At 41.5% G+C, this 20,512-nt stretch overlaps 1 protein-coding gene across 2 annotated transcripts in view; it reads right to left on the reverse strand.

Moving 5' to 3' along the window:
- LOC132888082 (rho guanine nucleotide exchange factor 17-like) overlaps positions 1-20,512 on the reverse strand; it is a 318,980-nt gene that overhangs the window by 106,933 nt on the left and 191,535 nt on the right. The gene's annotated exons all lie outside the window — the stretch shown is intronic.

Below are 20,512 nucleotides of genomic sequence, written 5' to 3' on the forward strand. Positions count from 1 at the left end.
CTGATATTGTTATCAATGCAGCTAATTAATGCTATACCTACACCTAAATCTAACCCCAGCCATCAGTACAGTAACCAACAGGAGGTACTTGGGTTGGGGGCCAAAAACAAAAAACAGCATTAGTGACGCAGTAGCTCACACGGCCGTACCATGAAAAACCAGCTAATTATAAATGAGTCTAAGTTGCTCTTCATGAGAACAATTGGAACAATCAGATCTTCCAAACAAAACAATCAAAATCCAGTGGAAACTCAGGGAGGAGGAGCAATTTTTGTGAATTGTGGACGGAAGGACGGACGCTGTGTGATGGCAATAGCTCACTGGCCTATAAAACCCTAATTAAAAAAAATGGTCAAAATCACCCACTGCTTACATACAATTTACATGGTATCACCCATCAGCCAACTATCATGCTCATCCAGATGTTTAGCTAGCTAGCAACTGGCAGCCAGTGTGACGCAGAATTTTTTTCATGACCATGTTAGCCCCAAACAAAGTGTTAACTACAGTATAGAGGGCTAGTTTTACATCAAGGGTTCATCAAATATATAAAGGATATTACACTGTTGCGTGAAGATATGAAGTTTATCTTCAAGTGATGAACCTATTCACGAGTGAGCGAAGCAAACAAGTGAAAATATTTTCAACACAAGAAGATCACTTAATATGTTTGTGCAACTGTGTAATATTCTTAATATTATATGGGCACATCCACCAAAAAAAAAACCCACAAGTTAATCAAAAGAATTTAAATTTGAACCAGTTCGCCATTTTGACAACGTGTCAAGTCAGCGGGAAAATACTGGGAGTGACGTCATCGGAGTGAAATATCAGAAATTATTATACATATGGGCCACTTTTTCCCTGGAAAAAAAAAACATGTATTCTATTCCCTTCTAGTGGGTTTATTGATGGCATGCAATATTGTTATCATATCGCTTATCCTCTGTGTATTATGCCACTCTCCCCAATGGAGAATGAGCGTGCAATATTGTTATAATATTGCATATTGTCAAGACAACACAACGTCACACATCAGAGCTCAGGGAAAGATCCAATGACAAAACTTTTCTGCTGCGTATGCGTGGAATCATTTTTTTGTTGGTTGGGAGAGAGAGAAGATGAAGCTAATCCAGTACTACTCCTAGGATTAGCTGTGCTATAATTAAGCACTAAATAAATAAACTGAAACCGAAGACGCGCTGAACACCAGAAAGGCTACCAAAACTTCATTATACATTCTTCATGCATATTTTAAAGAGAAAAACATACCAACGGACATCGAAAAACTGGAAAAGAGACATGTCGGAGATGTAAAACTTCCGCGTTAGTGAGCGACTGTGACAATTTGTAAACAAACATGGCCGCAAGGTTTGCTTCATTAAAAGCGGAAGATTTTGAGAGAATTTTGGCTGCCAGGTCACTGCGTTGTGTGTAGTTGTCAATGTTGATTTTAAAAGATTTTGTTTTTGAGTACACTACCCTTCAAAAGTTCAAAAGTTTGGGGTCACCCAGACAATTTTGTGTTTTCCATGAAAAGTCACACTTTTATTTACCACCATAAGTTGTAAAATGAATAGAAAATATAGTCAAGACATTTTTCTGGCCATTTTGAGCATTTAATCGACCCCACAAATGTGATGCTCCAGAATAGTCATTTACCACATTAGCAATGTATAGAGTGTATTTCTGATTAGTTTAAAGTGATCTTCATTGAAATGAACAGTGCTTTTCTTTAAAAAATAAGGACATTTCAAAGTGACCCCAAACTTTTGAACAGTAGTGTAGAGTTTTTATTTCGTCCTCGGTTGGTTCAGCAACATGCTCCACCATTTTCTTCCTCTTCTTCTTTAGGGTTTATGGCGGTTGGCAAACCAACTTAAAGGTGCATTACTGCCACTAACTGGGCTGGAGTGTGGAACAGGCAATGGGGTGGGTAGGTGGGCGTTATATTCTTTTAGCCATTTCTATTTCTTTAAAATACCTGATAAAGTAATATATCTGACTTGTTGTGCTCTGCCATTTTGTTTTTCTCTACTTATGGTATATGAGCTGATAGCCTAGTAGTAGAGGAGCCAATCAGGGTGCACGATTGCTCATATCCAGTGAATGTGGATAGAATAATATACAGTATACACATCCTGTGGTCATGCAGTTTCTTTAAATTAGTATGCTGATACAGACACACAGTGCATGACTAAAGCACACCATGATACGGGGACACAAAGTCACCAAGACTCAAACACAAATTTTGCAATGATGTGTACTGGCTTGTCTCTAATCAAAATAAGAGTTTCCTGTTTACAAAGTCATATCTCCACACAGAGCCAAAAATCTGCCTGCTCCCTAAAACGAGATGTGATTGAGCACGACCCAGCATTTACATCAGAGAGAGAGAGAATTTCCACTTTAGCTCAAATGTAGTCAATATGTGTATTTAGTGTGCAATGTTTTACACATTTTTATAGCCAAATCTGTTGTTTGTGTGCAATGATGCCAAACTACATGTTGAGGAAAAACATGATTAGGCTTCAAAATGGCTGCTACTCCCCCCAACCCTTTTGGTTTTTGACCTCAGCAACAGCTTCTTGCTCATTTGATATGCTAAACAACTCAGAATTGCTTGAGGCAAGTGTGTGCCATATGCCCACAGTTAGCACAATGCTAAAATGGCTGCTAAATCTTCCTGTACTTGTTAGCTTCATTAGCGTGGCAGCCTGAAAAAGCAAACAGTACAGCAAAACAAGTCTTGACCAAGACTACATCTCACCTCATCTCATTATCCCTAGCCGCTTTATCCTGTTCTACAGGGTCGCAGGCAAGCTGGAGCCTATCCCAGCTGACTACGGGCGAAAGGCGGGGTACACCCTGGACAAGTCGCCAGGTCATCACAGGGCTGACACATAGACACAGACAACCATTCACACTCACATTCACACCTACGGTCAATTTAGAGTCACCAGTTAACCTAACCTGCATGTCTTTGGACTGTGGGGGAAACCGGAGCACCCGGAGGAAACCCACGCGGACACGGGGAGAACATGCAAACTCCACACAGAAAGGCCCTCGCCGGCCACGGGGCTCGAACCCGGACCTTCTTGCTGTGAGGCGACAGCGCTAACCACTACACCACCGTGCCGCCCACCAAGACTACATTTAATTAAAAAAAAAAAAAAAAAAAGATATAAAGTACCGTACCAGTCAAACATTTGAACACACCATTTAATTCAATGCTTTTTCTTTATTTTGACCATTTTCTCCATTGTAGAACAATACTGAAGACATCAAAACTCTGAAATCACATATAGAACATACATGGAATCCTGTGGTAAACAAAAAAGTGTATTATAATTTAGATTCTTCAACGTAGCCAGCGTTTACCATGATGAGACTTTACACACTATTGACATTATCTTCACCAGCTTCATGAGGTAGTCACCTGGAATGCTTTTCAATTAACAGATGTGCCATGTCAAAAGCTCATTAGTGCAATTTATTGCCTTCTTAATGCGTCGGCGAGCAAACCGTAAATAATAATACTCTAAATAATTATAAATAAAAAGCTCTATTCCACAACTGTAGTAATCCATATATTACATCAAGAACCGCTCAACTAAGTAAAGAGAAATGACATCCATCATTACTTTAAGACAGGAAGTGTATTTAAATTCATTAAAAAAAAAAGACAACAAGTGTTGCCAGGCAAAACAAACCTCACCCGGTAGCACTTATGATGAATATGAAGGAAGATATCGCGAAAAAAAAGGTACCCTATGGGTACATGTGGCAACTGCTTATAAATAAAATTGTTTTCTGATACCATGTCCATACAGTAAATATAGCATAAATATTTACTCTATGAGGCAGTAGCCACAAAAATGAACAATTAAAAAAAAAAAAAATCACTGAAGTAAAATATACCAAGTGTCTGTACTTTATATTATTCTACTCTTACCTCTTACAGTTTTCCAAACTGAAACCTCCGAACCAAGGCTGACACACACGCTGTCGCCATGACCCAAACTTTTATTTCCTGGAAATGGCCTGGCGCTAGAGCTCAGTGGAACACACTTTCCCTCTGTAATAAGCATAAACATGACTGAAAGCAATTTCTTTAGTCTAATCCATTTATTTCGAATGGTGAACCAAACTGTATACAGTCACCGGCCATTTTAATCGGAACACGTGTATGCGCAGTGCATGATTTTTACACTCATTCTTACAGCACAATGACATAGTGGCTAGCACCTCTATACGAGGCAGCAGCCACAACAAAAGCGATTTGACCTTTTTGGTGACCTTGACTGGATGACCCTCAAAATGTCAGAGGTTCTATTTGAGACCAATGCCCATCTATCCTGAAAGTTTCATGAAAGGTTGATCCAGCCGTTTTCCCGTAATATCGTTAACAAAAAAAAAAAAAGAAACCCACCCGAAAACAATACCTCGCCCCCTGGTGGACTCCATCCCGGGCGAGGTAAAAACATTGAATTAGAAGGTGTGTCCAAACTTTTAACTGGTACTGTATGTTTAAAGTGTTGGCTTTTCGATTATTGAAATTTTAACATAGAAAAGCTGGGTCGGGGAATTAGACTTTGAAAATAACCAAAATGTAATTGTGTGTAAATATGCACTTGTTCTAATCCAAGTCAAAACTTTTTGTTGTCATGGGCACAGAGAGTATCGTGAAATTCTCACTTCCATATCATATCTCAAGACTACACAAAATCATCCAGGACATATTCACACCCAACCAACATTCAAATCACGTGAGACAGACAACCTTACGTTTTCTTATAGCATCCACAAAAGACATACTTTTTTTTTTTAATAAACGCCATACCTTCAAGGGAAAAGTAGAAAGGTATGCACAATGCAGAAAGCTGTCCAATAGTGCAATACAAGAACAACAGATTTGTGTTTTAAATGCTTTAAATGTTCAGAATGAGGTTACTGAGGTTCATGTGGTCCGAGTGCTGATGGGTCTGTAACATCTTCCTGATGAGAATAAAGAGAATCCAGGATGGACTGCATGGCTGCAGTCTTTTTGGAGCCGGGCTGCTTTACCGAGACAGTGCGTATGGTAAAAGTCCTGCAGTGTGACAAACTGTGTGCCAGTGATCATCTGAGTGGTCCTCACCACCCTTTGCAGTGTTTATCATTTCTATTGGAACACCTTAGTCAAGGACTTGTATATTAGACACTCCACATAAACAGCTTTAAAAAAAAAAGTGCAATCCGACTTATCAACACAAGCCATAGAAGCACTATGTACCTATTTACGTTCAGAAGGCGCTTTGTACACTTGTATTACTTATGCACATAACAGGCCCTGATGTAACTATGTGCTATAATTACAACGCAATCATATTCCACAGAAGTGTAGTCCAAATGGGTTTCTGAGAAACAGCAGGTCACATTGTGTGACCGAGAAGCGCGAGAGAACAGCTCAGAATGGATAAATGAGGGATATTTTTGTTTCTTTTAATAAGCTGAGGTTGGCAGTGCCTCATGTGTTGGCCTATGCTGAACTCTGTAAGCACAGAAGAGAGATGTTCAAGCAAGGACAGAAATAAAGAAAGAGCAGAGGAATAAGGAGTTGAGAGACATGGATGAAATTGCCAAGAACAGCAGAAAAAGATGGATGTGCACAATGAACTCCACAGTGGCGTTATGGATTTTAAATATGCATACAGCAGATTTAAACATCTTCTAAACTCAAAGGGTCATTCAATTTTCAAGACCAGAGCAAGTAAGAACTCAAATATTCTTTAAATCACTGCATGGGATGAGACCTGAGATTAACACAGCCTGTTGGTGATAATGTCATCCAATCTGGTCTGATGAGTCCTGGCCATGCTGTAATGTCCCTTAGGAAAGCTGAGGGACTTCATTAACACATGGAAAAGGTATACATCAAAATATTTTACTCTATTTTTGAGGTAATATATGATAAATCAAGCCTATATTCCATTTGATTCTACACCGCTGACTTAAAGGGGAACTGAAGGCAAATTTTTTATTATCAAAATTCTATTTATCTCATTTTATTAAATCTAGGAATGCATTTTTGATCGCTATTTTGTCACTGCTATAGCAAGTTATGAGTTTTGAAATATGTTCTGTAATATATCAGTCCATACGTCAAAGCAATGGCTGTAAACGAGATTCGCTGAGACCTGTGCGAGACATCGTAGGACGGAAGTAAAAACATACAGCGGAAATCAAAGTCACCAACATCTGCCAACGTTGTCAAAAGACGCACGCGCCCTCTTTCGAATGCTGACGTAATCAAGCCGGAAGTTGTGTTTGTTTTGATAGCAATCAGGAAAGTTTGAAAAAAGTAGGCAGTAGTCACCATTTAAAGTCATTTTTGTGCAATATTTTGTTTGGAAAACAGTTTTCAAAATGACGTCACTGACACATCACGTTTCGAAGTCTCGCACAAGTCTCATGAAGATCGCATGGATAAGTGACACCTGCCGTGAACCAAATGAACTAAATTCAACATGGCTAAAAACCGAATAGGCCGATAAGTATAATATTTAATTGCAATTAGTTGCCAATATGAGTCACGATATAAGGTTACTAAAACCGAAAACGTAACTGAATAACACGTTAATTAAGAAATAAAGCAAGTTTACAAATAACTTCAGTTCTCCTTTAAAGGAAACCCAAAGGCAAATCAACCAACCAAGACACATGTTCACTCTTAGTTTTGCACTGGGGTTGTGAAGCTAATGAAGCAAACAAGGTTTGAATGTTGGTCATCTCCTTAAATATATGCACACATCTTCACGTGCTTCCATTCCATAGCACTAAGGAAAGTCACTGAAGTATGGAAGTGTTTTTGAAATTTATGGCCTTTGAATGTAACCCTGAAATTTCATTCCCAAGAGTCCTTTGGATGACCTGACTGTGCACTGTAATTCTAATCATCCACCCATCCATTATCCGTAGCTGCTTATCCTGTACAGGGTCGTGGGCAAGCTGGAGCCTATCCCAGCTGACTATGGGCGAAAGGCGGGGTACACCCTGGACAAGTCGCCAGGTCATCGCAGGACTGACACACAAAGAAAACAACCATTCACACTCACATTCACACCTACAGTCAATTTAGAGCCACCAATTAGCCTAACCTGCATGTCTTTGGACTGTGAGGAAACTGGAGCACCTGGAGGAAACCCACATAGACACGGGGAGAACATGCAAACTCCACACAGAAAGGCCCCCGTCGGTCACTGGGCTCGAACCCAGAACCTTCTTGCTGTGAGGTGACAGTGCTAACCACTACACCACCGTGCCGCCTTGTAACTCTAATCAACTACGCTATAATGATAAATGCACATCCCTGATTCTGGAGACGCTTCTGTAAAGAAAGACATGTGAAAGTATAGTAGTACACAAGAAAGTGTAGTATTCTACAAAGTATACAGTACTGAATTCCCTCTGATGGAGATCAGTAAAGGAATATCGTGCATCAAAACATTGTCTATGGCTATATTCTAAATCAACTGATGTAAATAACTAACTTCTAGTTACTTTAGTCTGATAGCTACCCATTCAGGTGGCACGGTGGTGTAGTGGTTAGCGCTGTCGCCTCACAGCAAGAAGGTCCGGGTTCGAGCCCCGTGGCCGGCGAGGGCCTTTCTGTGCAGAGTTTGCATGTTCTCCCCGTGTCCGCATGGGTTTCCTCTGGGTGCTCCGGTTTCCCCCACAGTCCAAAGACATGCAGGTTAGGTTAACTGGTGACTCTAAATTGACCGTAGGTGTGAATGTGAGTGTGAATGGTTGTCTGTGTCTATGTGTCAGCCCTGTGATGACCTGGCGACTTGTCCAGGGTGTACCCCGCCTTTCGCCCGTAGTCAGCTGGGATAGGCTCCAGCTTGCCTGTGACCCTGTAGAACAGGATAAAGCGGCTAGAGATAATGAGATGATGAGATGAGCTACCCATTCACTGAAAAGCTCCAGTAATTTGTAAACTATTACTCTCTTGGTTGCAAAATAACAACGTTCTTCACAGCTCTTTTCCCCTGTCCTCCCTTACTTCCAAGTGGTAAACTACTCAGTATATTTTTGTCAGGTCCTGGATATAATGGGGCTCAGAGTAATGTCTGAATACGGAGGAAAGACATGTTAAGAGATTCTAGGCCTGATATGGTCTGCTAGCTGTAATCACAAATGCAAAAAAAAAAAAAAAAACCCAAACCCCCACTTTATTTCCCTTGATTCATTTACATTTTTATTAATTCACTTAGTAGTAGTAGTCAAGACCAGTCTCAAGACCACTTTTTGAAGGTCTTGGTCTCGTCTTGGAACCGACCGCATTTTTACTCAGTCTCGTCTTGGTCTCAGATATAGGGACCGTGGGGAGATCACTAAATTTCCTGTGCATTGTCTGATTTATTTGTTAACATCGTTACTGTCGTTGGATATAAAACTTCCTGTTTTACAATGCAACCAATAACGTGACTCATTGCTAATTTGAAATTTTCATTACTGTTAACAGCCGTCACTCCTCCCTGCCCATCTTAATACGCACTGGTCTGGTCCTGGTCTTGACGGTCTCACCCTGCTTTGGTCTTGGTCTCAACTTGGTCTCAACCCCTCAAAATCTTGGTCTCGTCTCGGTACATTCTGGTCTTGGTTTAGGTGGTCACTAAGTGGTCCTTGGATTTGAACTTGCCACCATGTTTAACCGCTAGACCCTTAATTTCAATTCCTTTTGAAGCGGAACAGTGATCCGAGAAGTGTAGAATAAGGAAGAGAGGTAAGGACAGTTAGAGTTGGGAAGCAACAGGAGAGGTGATGGACCAAAAAAAAAAAAATACTCTTAGGACGCTTCCACATATGCAGCCTTCAGTCCGTTTGACTTAAACTCTGGTGTGTTTCTTCTTGGGAAGACAGCAGTCACACTTGGGTGTGGAACGAAAGAACCGGTCCAGGACTGCAGCATTTTTGTTTTGGAGATGAGAGCTCCAAACTGAGCTGAAGTACAGAGCTATAGCAAAGCAGAAATTAAACAGGGGATGCAATTTATTTAGTTGCTTAGTTCTATAATTATCTTGCAATTTACTGAGAGCTTGCTCTGTATTCTCAATGCTTGCGTGGCATCTTTTTCTGTGGCCATATTCGTGATCAATTAATGAAACCCTTTTCCCCTCAGACAAGCTTTTTATCTCCACTTTTTGGTTTGTTGAATTATGGGCGAATTATGGGTGGTGTAGTGGTTCGCACAGTCACCTCACAGCAAGAAGGTTCTGGGTTTGAGGCCGACAGTGGCCTTTCTGTGTGGAGTTTGCATGTTCTCGCCATGTCTGCATGGGTTTCCTCCGGGTGCTCCAGTTTCCCCCACAGTCCAAAGACGTGGTCAGGTTAACATGGGGCAGCCATGGCCCGAGGTTGGGTTGAAGTGCCCTTGAGCAAGGCACCTGACCCCCAACTGCTCCCCGGGCACTGGAGCATAGCTGCCCACTGCTCTGGGTATGTGTGCGCATGTGCACCTTCACTGCTTCAGATGGGTTAAATTTCACTGTGTGCTTAAGTCTGTGCTTGAGTGTATGTGCGACAAATAAAGGCTTCTTGGATGTGTAGTGTGAAATTAAACCAATCAAGTAGCAAATGAATCAAAAGTATTAATTTTGCTCTGATCTGGACTCCGCTAATGGACTAACAGTTGTGAAAGTGCCTTGAGAGTGTTTAAACCATGGCTCAAATTCAACCGACACAGACTTGCTTACAGCTTTTGTATAAATAAGGCTTTATTATGAACACCTCTACACCTGCTCAATCTATTATGCAAATATGCAACGAGTCAATCATGTGGCAGCAGCGCAGTAAATAAATTCATGCAGATAAAAGTCAAGAGCTTCAGTTAATATTCACACACACTATCAGAACAGGGGGAAGTGTGATCTCAGTCACTTTGAAGGTTGGTTCGATGTGACAGAAAGGTTATGCTAACCACTCTACAACCATGGTACGCACACAAGCATCTCAGAATGCGCAACATGTCAAGGCGAAGGGGTTACAACAGCAAAAGACCGCATTGGGTTCCATTCCTGTAAGCCAAGAACAGGAAATTGAAGCTACAGCGAGCACAGTTGAGATGTATCGATTCTCTAATACATCAGTAAATCCAACATTTTACCAATCCAGGCCAAGATATTCAACAAACCAAACAATCAAAAGATTCTTAAACCTGAATAAATCTTTTCCAACAAGCACAAAAAGACCAAGGTTTTCCAATATAAAGCTAACAAATCCACCATTCTTAAATATACAACAAGAGATGAAACTAGAAAAGCACTTGGAAGAGTGCATACCTCCGCCAAGCCACATGTTAGAATATCCAGATGTTTACATACAGATCCGGGCTTGCATCAAAATCTAATCAACTGTTCCTTCACCCATGGCTCACCTTTCCTCAAAATTTCATCAAAATCCGTTCACTAGTTTTGGCGTTATGTTGGGAATAGACAAACAAACAGAGGTGAAAACATAACCTCCTCCAACAAAGTTGGCAGAGGTAAACATTAATCTTGGGGTGTTTTATATATGTGTAATGTTTGGGAAATTGCCACAATGTTCTTTCCTACACTCTGATCATTATGGATCGTCAGTTCTTTCACGCAACACGAAAGCCAGATGGTAATTTTAGAACATCAGCATCTTGGAGAACGTTGAGTCAGTGTGTTTCAGGCTTAACAGTCCATATTTAAATAAGAAATACACACACACAAAGAATCTGAAAATCATAAGCACCAAATAGGGAAGTCTAGAGAAAACATTTGAGTGGAAAGGATGTATGAAAATCATTTCTTGTAGATCATCTGTGGAGTAGAGAGATGAGAGTTTATATACATACTCCATATGTAAATAATTTAATATTATATCAAATGTTATGATATTGTGAGTCAGTTTAATACACATTTCTGCAGTATGATCATTGTGATTTTTTTTATACTAATTGTGAAATTAGTGTAAAAATTAATGGAGATATAAATATCTTAAGCCAAATTTTTAGGGCATGTTACAAAAAAAGAAAAAAAAAAATCAGAGTCCTCGTCTCCAATTTACGAGTCCGAATGCAGTTAATGCGCGAGTCCGAGTCATCAGTGCTCAAGTCCAAGTCAAGTCACGAGTCCTTAAAATTAGGGCACGAGTCAGACTCGAGTACTACAAGCCTGTTCCATAGTGAAAGGGATATAAAGCTAATGGATTCAGTTTGCTTGGGATGGTCCCCACATGGACACCCTTAAAGGGCTGATGACACGAACATGACTCTATGCAATTTCTTAAATAAACTATACAACATGGCAAACATGTTAGATTTCTGTTATAATTACGTGAAAAGAAGCTGTTGTTACGCAAATATCCAACTTTTAATTGCACAGCGCAAGAAAACTGGGTCCGTGGCTCGCGGCCATGTTGTGACGTCAGCGGAAGAACACGCTCCGGTTCACTGGCTGTTCTACTCTGGTTCTACTCAATGGAAATGGTGCATGAAAACGCCGGTGAATTCTCTAGTGCTAGCTCTTCCTCTTCTGGGAGTCTAGAATTGTGTTGATCTCTTCCGAATAGAATCTATGATAGCCTACCCTCTTTACCCTTTGCCTCTCGTTGCTAGGCGGCAGTTACATGAAAGCCGCAAGCTTTCACAAGCAAATACATGACTGATATCACGCCGACTTTATGATTACATTTATGATTATCATGTAGAATCTATAGCTCTACGTACCTTTATCTTATGTCGTTTCACAACACATGTTCTGACCGGAGGACTGTCTTTAGATCCGGCATAGCTATGAGTAGACCCCCTCCGGAATACTGACAGTGTTGCCAGATTGGGAGGTTTCCCACCCAGTTGGGCAGTTTCAAGTGCATTTTGGTGGGTTTTGAACATATTTTGGGCTGGGAAACTTCAGCAGTATCTGGCAACAGATACTGCTGACGTATCTGGCAACAGATACTGCTGACGTATCTGGCAACAGATACTGCTGACGTTTTCCAGCCCAAAATATGTTCAAAACCCACCAAAATGCACTTGAAACCGCCCAACTGGGCGGGAAACCTCCCAATCTGGCAACACTGTGTAGGCACTGCTGATGGTAGTAACACACGTTTGTGCTGAACTGAACACCCAAGAGATTCTTTTAAACTGGGAAGGGTGTCAAAACAATCCAAATCGAAGTGTTCAGAGCACAGGACGGATGTTGGTGAGGGCTCCCACTTGTCATGAGTGCGCCTGACTTGCTTCACCCACTTCGCATGCAGCTCGGGATCTCTGTGAAACTTGAATAAACTTACCCCATCCTTGTGGGTTTTGGAGCAAAAGCCGGCAACACAACGCGAAGGCATAATAACTATATATATAATAATGTATAATAATGTCTAATAAAAATACTAATAATGATAAACTGAACACCTGTCGCATCAACAACAAACTGGTAAGTTAGGAGGAAGGTTCTTTCGCTGACGTCATATAGCTCCTCCTCCTCCTTCGTCTCCTGGGTGCTGCAGCCCCGTCAAATTTGCCCAAATAGCCGCATTTATCATCATAACTTGTAAAATAGGCGCCTTCGTGAATTAATATATGGATCATCGGGAATTACTTTTTATGTTATAAAACATCGCCAAAGATGTCAAAAACGTGTCATCAGCACTTTAAGGCGGCACTCCTTTTTGAATCTGGTTCCTCTCAACGTTTCTTCCTCATGTCGCCTCAGGGAGCTTTTCCTCACTATCGCTGCCTCAGGCTTACTCATTAGGTATGTCAATCAGAATCAGAAACAGCTTTATTGCCAAAGGAGCTACATAAAACGGTCTGTTCTAAGATATTAAATAAGAACTAAATAAACAAGATAAAAATAAGAAAATAAACAAACAACTGTGCAAATCAGGTAAACAATAAGATAAAATAAATGTGCAAATCAGGTAAACAAACGTGCAAATCAGGTAAACAACTGGGGAGGCAGAGTAAATGGGGTCACTGGTCTTGTTTATTGAGGTGGGGGTCAGAGTGGGTCAGGAGTCTGAGGTATGGTACTGGCGGGGAGTGGGAGGGGCAGAGCAAGTGGGGGTCACTAGTCATGTTTATGAGGCCAGCAGCTGTAGGAAAGAAACCGTTTCTGTGGCATGAGGTTTTGGTCTTGATGGGCCACAGCCTCCTGCCCGAGGGGAGCGACTCAAAGAGTTTATGTCCAGGGTGGGAGGGATCAGCCACAATCTCTTCTGCCCGCCTTAGTATCCTGGATCTAGATCTGGATTTCTTTAAAGCTGCTTTGTGACTATGGTAAAAAAAAAAAAAACCCCGCTATACAAATAAAACTGATTGGAATTCAGGTCTGTAAATTGTATGTATGTGTGTATCAGCTATCAAAAGATTCATGCTGCACACTGATGTAAGGGTAGTATCTCAGTGGGCTGCGACAGCCTGTGACTAGTTGGAGACACAACAATTGCAATAAAATATGCAAATTAGCGACAATTTTCACTTGGAATCACACTGAATTGATATTCGCATATTTTATCGCAATTGTTGTGTCTCCAACTAGTCGCAGGCTGTCGCAGCCCAGTGAGATACACTCTCACTTCCTGTCTCACGGAAACTGACTTGAGAAGGGTTCGTGACGGCTTTGCGACGCATTTGCGGCTATTTTGAGAGAAATTTTGTCGCACAAATTTTTTGAACATGTTCAAAATTTCAGCGACGAAGGAGCGACACTTTGCAACTCATGCGAGGAAATTGAGAAGCCCCGCGAATGTTTCAAGACACTTTTGAAACTCTCTCAAGAATGATGTTCGCAATTTGTCGCAAGCTGTCGCAGCCCAGTGAGATACTGGCTTAAGACAGGACGGAGATCCAGGAAGTCAAGCGTGCCAATTGGCATTGATTGAACTGTTCCTCAAATGCCATGAGTGGTGATAATTTTTTTTTTTAGCTCTGTTACATGCTAATTAAAATCAGGTGTTTTGTATTGAAAGTGCTAGAACTTATGGGTGCAAAATGGAACCCTGAGGTTTCCAGAACAGCTTTTATAGTACAAAAATTGACAGTGTGAAAGGTTTTCCCAAGCCGCCAAACACCTGGTTTCAGTTCTACAGCTCATGAATTGTTTTGTAGTGAATCAAATCGACTAGGATTGTCATTTTCGATGGATAGATTTGAAAACAATTTTGAAAAGCAATGAAACCCATTCAGTGGCATATGACTAACAGGTGCTTTGTCATGTTTGGATGTGCATAGCGAAAGCACAGACACTTTTCAGTAGTGCAGAATTGGTGATGAAGAAATAACCAGTAATGGGTGTAAATCAAAAAACAGACAATTGACAAATGGTTCCAGGGAAAAGGCTCTCCCTCAGTACTTTTTTTGCTCTCATAAACATCAATGGTATAATAAAGGGATGCAGCAGAGAAGGGAGGGGATGGAGGAGAGGTTGTGCGACCTTGGATCATGGGGATGAAAGGTTTTTTTTTTTTTATTAGCAGTTGGGAGCAGCAGCAGCATGGCTTCTTCTCTAGTGCTGTATCTAGGGACACTAGTCGCAGAGACGAAAGGATGGCATGACGACAGCAGGCTGCAAAAGAGTCGAGAGGAGGAGGGGTTTGGAGAGCTGCTGTCTGACCCAGGTGCTAGGCAACTAGCTTCGCTTGTTCCCAAATCGCTCCCTTTTCTCTGCTGTCTGCCATCACTTTGAGAAATTGGCACATTGATTCTCAGATGTTGAATCTACTTTGCCATAATTTTCCTCTCAAGTGCACGACAATAATTTTCCTGAATTCTGTCCAAGAGCAAATTCCTGGTGAAGTTTTCATGTCTTTTTTTCTTTTTTCTTCCCCTCCTCACTAATTGAATGACTCCGTTTTATCCAGCCAAGGTCCTGGCTTCAAGCAAATTGGCGAAATGTGAAGTTATTTGACACCTGTTGCTGGTGATTGACACAGCAGATGGTTTAAAATTGTTTGTGCATGTGCGTGCACTTTATTGGAGCTGTAAAAGGTTGTAAAAGTTGGCAGAAGTACTAAGCATTGCTGGATCGCTCTGCATGCCCAAAACCTCCAGCAGAGCACACTTCAGAAGGAAATGAGATCTCTCCAAGGCCTTCATAAGAGAACCAGACACTGGCTTCGCCATGCCAACAAAAACCCATCAAAGACAGGCAAAAAGCCGTGTTCTGTATCTTGCTGAGCTTTTGAGTTTTAGCCTCGAGGGCTATGAAGAGCAAAGCTGGATGAGTCGCAGTCTGACTGGGTCAGGAGGATACGTGCTTCTTAACACGGCCAGCTGTGCCGCGTTCTGATTTTCAAGACTGAATAATGTGCCACTGGTGCTTTAGCATTTGAGGATTGGCAATTAGCATTATGGGCTCCAGCAGGAGGCCTGGACCAGGGGTAATTACACTGTGCAATTAACTGGAGGGAATCCAATTAGTGGCTTTAACCTTTGAGTCTGGTCAGAAAGTTGCTCCGAGAAGGAGTTGATGGAAACTTGTTTGAAACTTGCCACCCTTTTCAGATCACAAAAGTTACTGATAAAGAGCGATCCTTCTTGGTCAGGTTAAGGAATGGCCAACAAACTGAATTAATATACTGTGTGTCAAGCAGGCTTGTAGTACTCGAGTCTGACTCATGCTCTAATTTTAAGGACTCGTGACTTGACTTGAGCACTGATGACTCGGACTCGTACATTAACTGCATTCGGATTCGTGAATTGGATTCGAGGACTCGGATTTTTTCTTTATTGTTTGTAACATGCCATAATAATTTGGCATAATTGTTCAGGAACAAACTAACGTTAATGGTGCTACAATGCCTGGAGAGAAGCCCCTAGGATTGCCCGCTTTGCTTATATAGACTTCTCGTGCAGTGGGGAAAAAATGCACTGCGATGTGTTCCATATGTAGAAAAACTATCGAGGGGACGACGAGGACAACCTCAAACTTCAATCATTTGGCAAGACTCCACCCAGAGAAAGAAGTGACATGCTATGTTCATTGCTCTGTTGATAGCGGGGCTTGCTGAGCGATGAACTAGCTAGTGTTAACCCTCTCTTATGTTATTTGCCCTGTTGATAGTGGGCGGGGCTTGCTGAGCGATGAACAAGCTTTTTATCTGTAGCCTATTAACTAAAATGGGGCAGTCGAGCAGTACTGTTCGTCCAACACAGTAGCAGAGATGGTTTCACATAAAGACAGCAACAGCCACCTTCAAATGATGCTGTTGGAATCTTGTTCTCGGACTTGACTCGAAATTTTCTTTAATGACTTGGACTGGGGACTCTAGGTTTAGTGACTCGATTACAACACTGCTATGGAACACATCCCAAAACCTGGTCAAAGTACGACACTGACTGCCTCGGAAACACACACTTAACTTGAAGGTCATCAATTAAAACATCATCTTTAGGGAAGGTTGACTTTTCTTTTTTTTTTAAGCTGCATTCATTTCAACAGCTTTCTTATTTATATAATGTAATTTCTACAGGCAGAAAGTGTCAGCGTCGAGAGTAAAAATGTATAAATACATTTCTATCCAGTTTTGGTGAAACATTCACATTTTCTCCATTGTTCATAATTCTTCATGCTTCATGTTTACAGCAAATGCTTTTTATACAGTGAAACATCATGAGATTTCTTGGGACGTGAACAGTTCTGTGCTAGTGATCAGGAAGTCGCGAGTCTTAAATCCCAGGACTGTCAGAGAGCCACTGTTGCCTCCTTGAAGACCCTTCACCCTGAACCCCTCAGCTCAGCTTAGTCTCATTTGTAAGACATTTCAAACCATGGTTTTAACATAAATCAAATATGTTCCTAACAGATGTTCGCTGAAACCCAACTGAAGTGAGTCATGACAGTAGTTTAGCTAATGACACTGTCTTAACGCTGGTCACACGACAGCTGGCTATTTTTGTCCAGAGGAGAACACAGTGAAAGGACTGAAAGGGAGTAGGAGTGACTAAAAGAATGATAAGAATGAGGAAAACAAAATACACGAAAAACTGCAAGAACAAAAATAACTTCCATCTCCCTCAGACTCTCAACGCACATTTTAGAAATGCTGAGGTTCCTCCTCCAACTATTAATAACACAAATAAAACAATCAGGTCTAAAGCAAGATAAGCACGAGGAGGAGAGAAAAAAACAAGTTGAGCAGCATCAGGAATAACTATCGTAGGGGAAGAGAAAATGGTTCTACGTTACGGACATAACACACAGCACTTAATGAAAAGCAACATTCAATCTCTCCTTCTTGCTGGCTCCACTTCCTACGTCAACACACTGATGAGTAAATCCCATTTGTGCAGATTATCAGTTTGAGGTACAAGAATACCTCATCAGATGCTGCTGCTGCGTGGAGTAGATTATACAACCCCAATTCCAAAAAAGTTGGGACAAAGTACAAATTGTAAATAAAAACGGAATGCAATAATTTACAAATCTCAAAAACTGATATTGTATTCACAATAGAACATAGACAACATATCAAATGTCGAAAGTGAGACATTTTGAAATTTCATGACAGCAACACATCTCAAAAAAAGTTGGGACAGGGGCAATAAGAGGCTGGAAAAGTTAAAGGTACAAAAAAGGAACAGCTGGAGGACCAAATTGCAACTCATTAGGTCAATTGGCAATAGGTCATTAACATGACTGGGTATAAAAAGAGCATCTTGGAGTGGCAGCAGCTCTCAGAAGTAAAGATGGGAAGAGGATCACCAATCCCCCTAATTCTGCACCGACAAATAGTGGAGCAATATCAGAAAGGAGTTCGACAGTGTAAAATTGCAAAGAGTTTGAACATATCATCACCTACAGTGCATAATATCATCAAAAGATTCAGAGAATCTGGAAGAATCTCCGTGCGTAAGGGTCAAGGCCGGAAAACCATACTGGGTGCCTGTGATCTTCGGGCCCTTAGACGCCACTGCATCACATACAGGCATGCTTCTGTATTGGAAATCATAAAATGGGCTCAGGAATATCTCCAGAGAACATTATCTGTGAACACAATTCACCGTGCCATCTGCCGTTGCCAGCTAAAACTCTATAGTTCAAAGAAGAAGCCGTATCTAAACATGATCCAGAAGCGCAGATGTCTTCTCTGGGCCAAGGCTCATTTAAAATGGACTGTGGCAAAGTGGAAAACTGTTCTGTGGTCAGACGAATCAAAATTTGAAGTTCTTTATGGAAATCAGGGACGCCGTGTCATTCGGACTAAAGAGGAGAAGGACGACCCAAGTTGTTATCAGCGCTCAGTTCAGAAGCCTGCATCTCTGATGGTATGGGGTTGCATTAGTGCGTGTGGCATGGGCAGCTTACACATCTGGAAAGACACCATCAATGCTGAAAGGTATATCCAGGTTCTAGAGCAACATATGCTCCCATCCAGACGACGTCTCTTTCAGGGAAGACCTTGCATTTTCCAACATGACAATGCCAAACCACATACTGCATCAATTACAGCATCATGGCTGCGTAGAAGAAGGGTCCGGGTACTGAACTGGCCAGCCTGCAGTCCGGATCTTTCACCCATAGAAAACATTTGGCGCATCATAAAATGGAAAACATGACAAAAAAGACCTAAGACAGTTGGGCAACTAGAATCCTACATTAGACAAGAATGGGTTAACATTCCTATCCCTAAACTTGAGCAACTTGTCTCCTCAGTCCCCAGACGTTTACAGACTGTTGTAAAGAGAAAAGGGGATGTCTCACAGTGGTAAACATGGCCCTGTCCCAACTTTTTTGAGATGTGTTGTCATGAAATTTAAAATCACCTAATTTTTCTCTTTAAATGATACATTTTCTTAGTTTAAACATTTGAAATGTCATCAATGTTCTATTCTGAATAAAATATGGAATTTTGAAACTTCCACATCATTGCATTCCGTTTTTATTTACAATTTGTACTTTGTCCCAACTTTTTTGGAACTGGGGTTGTATATCCAGCATGCACAATGTTCCCAATTTCAACTTCCTGTTGCTTCTTTGATAAAATCTCCACAATCTCCAATTAAACGACGATTCATTAGAAATCTTGCGATCACGTGGAGAGATCGGTTTATATTCTGAGAGTTGCTTAAAAGTCGATCGCATTCATTTCGTGGGTCCAGAGCAACAGCTTACTTTGAGCTTTCGAAAATTCTCAATAAATGATTTCTTGGCCGCAAAGAAGCAGCACAATTGCCAGAACAACATTGCGACCATTTTGTAAAACCAGCTGTGTTGTTTCGGATGCTCTAAACGCTCTACATTAGACATGCTCAGAAAATTAAGTACATTATTGTGCCTTGTCACTGGGGTAAAACCCTTTAAGGTACTTATTTGTACCCTTTATATACTGCTTGGGAACGTATCTGTTTGGCCCTAAAAAGGTACACACAGCTACCTTGAGATCCAATAATGAGCCATTAGTGAAATTGTACCTTGAGGAACAGAAACAGACTCCTACTGGACCCCTATTTCTGACAGTGGAACTGCAGGCACAAACATGTGAGCAAATAGTTTTAGACGAGGGTGTTGGAGTAGGGCGGGGTTGTAAACACATGCTGACAGGTACACGCTCATGTAGATGGTGGCATGCACAAATAGATGACTAATCGCACTGAATTCACACGCAAGCTGAAGTGTGAGGAGATAATGCAGAGAAAAGAAGGGAGGAAGGAGAGAGACAAGTCCTTAGATGACCCTGAGTGCTAAGAATTTGTGCAACTGATGCTCAGGAGAGTGACAAATCTGACTATCTGACTTATTAATTCATCTGGCAGATACAGTACATCTCAGATAAAGTTAAAGCATCGACAGTTAAGAGTCTTGCTTGAAGTTTTAATGGTTTTTTTTCTTCCTTGTTACTAATCAGCATTCCTCTCGAAGAGTAAAATGTCTAACACAGCACAACAGCAGCTGAGAGATGACACAAGGTAAAAGATCATGTGACCAACAACAGGCTGATAAACACTAGCCTTGACTGTACACGACGACGTGACAACCAGCATCTTGCTGTACCTCGGTGTTGTTCTGGGGGCTGATTGTGACCCCGTTATTCCCATCGGTCTCTTCACCCGATGCTCCTAATCCTCCTCCTCGACCAGCATTCCCTCCACCTCCATCATCACCGGGGCTGTCTCCATTCTCCTGCATCTCATCCAAGGCGATGGTGAACTGCGCAAGGGTCCGAACCATCTGCAGCATCCCAGGGAGCTGCTCCCTGGGTCCCTCTCTCACCAATCACCAAGCTCCTTTTTTTTTTCTTCTAAGGCGCCAAAACCTACAATCCAAAGACGGTTCTGGTTCACTTCCTCAGCCTCCACCAGATCTGAAGGAAGGAGTGTGTGTTGCTTTCCCGTGCCTCCTCTATGGCTAATCCGTGATCTCGGTTGCTCACACAGGTAGAACAAGTGTCACAGAGTGAGAGAAAGAGTGTGAGAGAAAAGGAGGGAGAGATGCAGCCTTTCTCTTCTGTTCTCAGCCGTTAATAAGAGGCAGGAGATCAACAGCAGCGGCTCTGA

This window comes from Neoarius graeffei, chromosome 6, assembly GCF_027579695.1.
Source record: "Neoarius graeffei isolate fNeoGra1 chromosome 6, fNeoGra1.pri, whole genome shotgun sequence".
Taxonomy (NCBI): Eukaryota; Metazoa; Chordata; class Actinopteri; order Siluriformes; family Ariidae; genus Neoarius; species Neoarius graeffei.